A 6,775-nucleotide genomic window follows, 5' to 3' on the forward strand; every position below is an offset into this window, starting at 1 on the left:
AATAGAACACTACAAGAAGCCGCTAGGACAATGTTAAACGAATATAAGTTAAGTCATCAATTTTGGGTTGAAGCAATAAATATGGCAAATTATATTCAAAACAGAATTCTAATAAACAAATATCACAATAAAACACCGTATGTACTCTACTATCACAAAATTCCTAACCTAAACTATTTAAAAGTATTTGGTTGTAAAGTCCACATTTTAAATACTAAAGATTACTTAGGAAAATTTACACCCAAGTCTAACAAAGGAATATTTTTAGGATACTCCTCAACTAGTAGAGCCTTTAGAGTATATAATCAAAACACCTTGAAAGTTGAAGAAACAACTAATGTAATATTCGATGAAGAAAACAATTTACCTAATATAACTAACAATGTCGACATTCATCCAAGAGCTATAGAAGATGATGAAATCCAACCTAATCTTAATGAGGCAGAAGAACCAGTACTTGAACCACAACCAAGACCAACTAGAGCAAGTACTTCTCACCCACCTGACCAAATTCTGGGTGACCCAAACCTAGGAGTCAGAACTAGATCATCCCATAGAAACCTTAGTCAGATTGCCCTAATTTCCAAAATTGAACCTAAAACTATAGATGAAGCTCTTCCTGACCCAGATTGGATCATTGCAATGCAAGAAGAATTAGCACAATTTGAGAGAAACCAAGTTTGGGACCTTGTACCTAAACCCATAGATAAATCAATAATAGACACCAAATGGGCTTTTAGGAACAAGTTGGATGATCACGATGATATAATAAGAAACAAAGCAAGGTTAGTAGCCAAAGGGTTTAGTCAAGTCGAAGACTTAGACTATGATGAAACCTATGCTCCAGTAGCTAGACTCGAGTACATTAGGATGTTATTAGCCTATGCAGCAAATAAAGGATTCAAATTGTACCAAATGGATGTTAAGTTAGCCTTTTTAAATGGTTTTATCAAGGAAGAGGTCTACGTAAGGCAACCTCCAGGGTTTGAAGACATAGACTACCCTAATCACTTATTTAAATTAAAAAAAGGCACTATATGGACTAAAACAAGCCCCTAGAGCATGGTATGAAAGATTATCTAATTACTTAATATCCAAAGAATTTAACCAAGGATAAATTGATCCGACTTTGTTCGTGAAAACTATAGGAAAAGACATCTTTATAGCCCAAATCTATGTTGACGACATAATCTTTGGCTCAACTAATTCAAAATTCTTAAAATAATTTGTCAAATTAATGGAAAGTGAATTTGAAATGAGCATGGTTGGAGAACTTAATTTCTTCTTAGGCTTACAAATTAAACAAACTAAAGATGGAATCTACGTTTATCAAACTAAATATGCTAAAGAATTAATTAAAAAATTCTGTATGGAAAATTCAAAAATTATAAATACCCCAATGGCAACCAACATAAACATTGACTCTGACCCTGAAGGAAAACCAGTTGACCCAAAATACTATAGGAGTGCCATAGGTAGTTTACTTTATCTAACTGCAAGTCGACCTGACATACTGTTTGCAGTAGGTATATGTGCAAAATACCAATCCTGTGCAAAAGAGTCGCACCTAACATATGTTAAAAGAATACTTAGGTATATTAAAGGAACTCTAAATGTAGGACTTTGGTATCCAAGAACTTGCACCTTTGACCTTTACGGCTATTCTGATTCAGACTATGCTGGGTGCAAGCTAGATAGGAAAAGTACAAGTGGTAGCTGCCAAATTCTAGGTCAGTGCCTAGTAAGTTGGTCAAGCAGAAAGCAACATTGTGTTGCTTTATCCACTACAGAAGCTGAGTACATAGCTCTAGGAGAATGTGCATCTCAACTACTATGGATGATGCATACACTAAAAGACTATCAACTAGACTATAAAAATACTAAAATCATTATTGATAATATCAGCTCGATTAATTTGACCAAAAATCCTATTCACCATTCTAGGACTAAATACATAGAGGTAAAACACCACTTTGTAAGGGACCATGTAGCTAAAGGTGAAATTACACTCAACCATGTTGAGTCTAAATCAAACCTAGCTGACATCTTTACAAAACCCTTACTTGAACTTGAGTTCAGTGGACTTAGAAGGCAAATAGGAATGTGTTGGGTAGAGTAGATATCTTACCATTATTTCTATTACTGTGTTTCAAATTCTAGGAAAAATAGTTTTCAAAACTCTAATTTTTGTTAAATTGTTAAAAAATTGAAATAGCCTAGGTTTTCCCCTAGATATCATGTTCCCCTAGAATTAAGCCAGAGCATCTCACAAACACCTAGGTTTACTTTGATTGTGATTGAAAAACATAGAACGACGTGAGATGCATAGGGTATAGCCTGGACTCAAGAATGCTTATATCTGTGCATCAATATGAGTCTGGGCGTTAAATATGCAATAAACATTAATCAAGTTAAGTTCTCCAGCTCTAGTCATGTCACGCCCCCAAAGAAGTCTCTACCAGACAAAAATCCGACAGCATCTCCCCTGTACCGGTGACAATCTGAAGCATCACTACAAGCAAAATACATCAGCCACATGCGGCTGGAATATTTATATACACAACCACGCAGTTATAATAACAGCCCACACGGCTGGAATGAAACAATCACAACCACGCAGTTATATATATAAAACAGCCCACACGGCTGTACCAAAACACAGCGGAAAAACGACGGAAAGCCCACACAACACAAATAAATACAATGCATGCCGACCCGGCTTAAACACAAATACAACGCCAAAACACAAATACAATGCCAAAAATAAGAAAAGAATATACAAAAGAAAATAAAGACGGTCTTCGGACGTGACGTAGGACCCGGCAGACAGGATACTCCGAGCGACACCAACCATCTACAAGCTACCCGAAAACATAAATGTATACGTGCGGTGGTGAGTATAGGTAACTCGGTAATGTAATAAGATGGTCGTGGTCCATGAATAAACGGAGATCACAAGTATCTGATCTCGATAGGAATAAAGAATACGATCATACTATCAAAATCAACGCACCTAAACATATCCGATATAATAACTCGATATATAAAGCATAACCCACAACCAATATAACGACAGATACATACCTAATCCGGAATCGACCACGGTACAACGATCAAGAACTCACCGAAGATATACGTGACACCTGCAATATAAATCATTGCGTATACATGTAAAATAAATGACATATGCGGTATGACAATCAAATGCAACAACCATATCTCAATCAAGTGCAACAACGATAATCACGCAACTAGTATCTACTGGTGTACGATGCAAATCGAGATGCACCGCATCAAACGCGGAATAATAATCGCAGATGACGTGCCCACGGTCACCCCGACACCTCTCCACACCACGACCCCTGTGGCCGAGAGGCTTAGGTCTGCGATAAACCATACTAACCTTAACGTACGTAACCGCTATAGAGCGGCTACGCTAAATAGTTATCTAACTACATAGCATCAGGGTCCCTGACTACTCACATCATAAGCCCCCTGACTACTGAACCCTCCAGACCCACTAAGTGATCGAGGCGGACAGAGTACACACTGAGCAGCCTAATGAGCAGGACAGGACAGCGGCAACTGCTCCAACTACCACTACCCATGAGTGGTCGAGTGACTCTCTCTCCACAAGGGAGACAAGTCGCCAGACGCAATGAATGATGAACATGATATATATATAATCATGATAAAAACATCGTCATCATCCATGCAACCTCTAAATCCACATAAGTACTCCACAACGTGAATATAATCATCATGGTAAATCCAACACATCCCACCAAACACATATACACAACTATACGCGTATAATCAACCAAAAATCTCCAATAATCCACTGGACAGATATGCATCGAACGTAAGTACAACCAACATGTATCCTCCAATAATAACCACATCAGACATGTGTATAAACCATAAACATACAATCAACACAACTCCTTCAAAAGTACATAACCAAACACGTGTGTACATACAACATGCAAATGTACGGTCAACATGATGTCTCCTAAAACACATACTAAGCTACGTACAGTCCACATTATATGCAAAATCAGCATGGTACTACAATACATACTCTACACGCGTAATCACAGCAGAGTAGAAATCAAGAGTAGAAACTGTATATGAATTAAATAGATCATCACAAGGGTCAATCATAAGTATCATGCAGGAAGAACAACAATCGATCATGATATAAGATAAAGCAGCCTAATTCATCCAATAATAACCATGCACTAAGTATAAGAAAATCTACATAGAGGTCAAGGAAGAAATACCCGCCTTAAAATGTAGATCGTGCCAAGTAATCCTGCGTCGAGACGCTCGTCCCAAATCCAAGTCCTGTAGAAATCAATATATTTATATTTTATTTAGCTAAATTCATATGAATTAAATAGCTAAATAAAATCTCTAACCCGATAGGATCACTCCAATCAAATCTGCGCCCTGACTAATTCTCCAAATAATCCTTAACCCAACTCCTTCTAGATCCAAACAAAATCCACAATCTATTAATCAATCCAAAACTCACTAATCCAAACTCATCATAAATTCTTCTAAATCCACTAACCAATCCAAGATTCAATCCAAATCAATATATCAAAGCTAAATTCCAATTGCTTAACCATGAATCAATTTCACACTAAGAAGGAAACGTGTGGTAGACATTTACCTTGAGGGATGGCAGCAAATCCAACAGCTCACAGCACCTTGATCCCTGTCCATAAGCTACAAGCACACACACACATATATCCTTCCAAGAATCAATCCATAATCCAACCATACAGCAAATGATTTGCTGAAACCCTAATTCATAGTACAAAACTCACCTCAACAGTCCCTTACCTCAATCCAGATCAATGACGAGGAAGAACTCAACACCCGGAAGCTAGGGTATAGCTTCAAGAAGTGGAATTTGCAATGACCGACAACAAGCCAAGTCCACAGCACACTGATCCGCTATTTCTTCTAGTCCAGAACAGGAAGATCATCACAAACACACTCAATTAAGCAAGATCTTTGAAATTGTGTGATTGGAAATGAAGCCTACCTTGATCAGTCGCCTCCAAATGGTGTTGTCTCATCCGATCCTAGATGATGACGCCCGCTTCAATCCCACTGATGAGGAGATACAGATCACTCTCAGTGATCAGATCGAGAGGAAAGAACGAGAAGGTCGATCGGTTAGGGGTGATGCAAGGCGAGTCCACCGTGATGCCCTAGGTGCCGAGCTGCTGCCAATCGCGCTCAAGAACAGCCCCAAAGACATCCCCTCACCCGGAGATAACACGTACTGTTGAGATCTGATGGCACGGTGAGAACGAGATCGCTGGGGGAAAACTCATCCTCCGTCAACACTAGGTCGTCCGCGTGAGAGAGGGAGAAAGATCGGAGGGAGAACCGACTGAGGCACGCTGGAGGAGAAGGTCGTTGCCGGCGGTGAGCTCGCGGCGATCGGCGTCGGGGAATCGCAAGAGAAAGAGGGAAAATCGACACGATGCGAAGGGAGGAGAAGAAACGGGTTTGGGTGAGAAGGAGGAATCGGGGAAATTAGTTAAATACCTAGGGTTAGCCCAATTTAATTCAAAGTTCACTCCTTAATCAACTCCTACTTAAATTGGATATTCCAAACAGGCTACTCTATACCCTGAATTCATCCTCTCAAAACGGGTCATACAGACTCCGTTTAAATCCCGAAAAATTTCTAAAAATTCCAGAAAAATCTAATAAGATTTTTCATCCAATAATATTTATTTTAAATTTTACGATATCTTACATTCTCCCCCACTAATAAAAATTTGGTCCCCAAATTTACTACACAACTCAGGGATCCTCACCCAAGGGTAACATCCAAACAATATACCCACATACCAATCCATCCCGGTATAATGAACAAATCTCCAACCGTGATGATCCACCACCAAATGAATAACTATAACTCTGTGGATTATGAGCTCACCCTGCTTCTGCTTCTTCCACACTACTATCTAACCCACTGTGGATAAGTCAACTACCTATGAAATCCAAAATCCACTATCAATAAACCTCCAACACCTATATAGACCGCTCAAACTATCCATCAGTCTGAGATGAAAATCTATACTAAAGTGAAACTCCTAATCCAAAGTCTGCTGTAACCATAATCAAAACCATGACATGAAATCACTGATCTCCATCCAAAACAATACTCAGAGATACATCATCCAGTCTGGAAATCCCTCTAGAGTATAATCCTACTACTCAATCCAAAATAATCTATCCTACAAATCGATGTCCTGGATAATCCCTCTAGGGAGCAAAGTCGTCACCCAATAATGATTACCCAAACCATCGTATCCTCTCCATGTCCTGGATAATCCCACAACAAAATCCCTCAAAGCATGCTTCCAACTCCACTCTAGTATCCAAATCAATGGAGACAATCCCATAACATAATAATCCTGAAAATAATCCTGATGGTCTCCGATGTTCAGCCTCGCTGATACACTAGACATCAAGCTACAAATCCGTGATGTCTTTCTTCATATCATCCCATCCATAAGAATACTCCAAGTCTCTATACCTCGGGTGTCGCCCAAATGTATCGTAAATCTAGATCAATGTGCTTCCTGCAGTAACTCCTCCCGGATAAGAAGTGGCTCGGGAACACACATAATCTCCCACGAAAAATCAATGAATCTCATTATCATTACACGAGAATTCTAACTACTGGCACGAGACTACTCTGCTCATGCTATATCGAAACTGCGCTAAACCCCAGGTATGATAC

At 39.1% G+C, this 6,775-nt stretch overlaps 1 long non-coding RNA gene across 1 annotated transcript; it reads right to left on the minus strand.

Moving 5' to 3' along the window:
• Positions 1-4,287: 4,287 nt before the first annotated feature.
• LOC121977761 lies at positions 4,288-4,927 on the minus strand. Its single transcript, XR_006111034.1, has 3 exons — positions 4,836-4,927; positions 4,679-4,734; positions 4,288-4,347 (listed from the first exon to the last, which is right to left on the minus strand). It is a non-coding gene; the product is annotated as an uncharacterized LOC121977761 (long non-coding RNA).
• Positions 4,928-6,775: the final 1,848 nt, after the last annotated feature.

The sequence above is a fragment of the Zingiber officinale genome, chromosome 4B (genome assembly GCF_018446385.1).
Source record: "Zingiber officinale cultivar Zhangliang chromosome 4B, Zo_v1.1, whole genome shotgun sequence".
Lineage (NCBI taxonomy): Eukaryota > Viridiplantae > Streptophyta > Magnoliopsida > Zingiberales > Zingiberaceae > Zingiber > Zingiber officinale.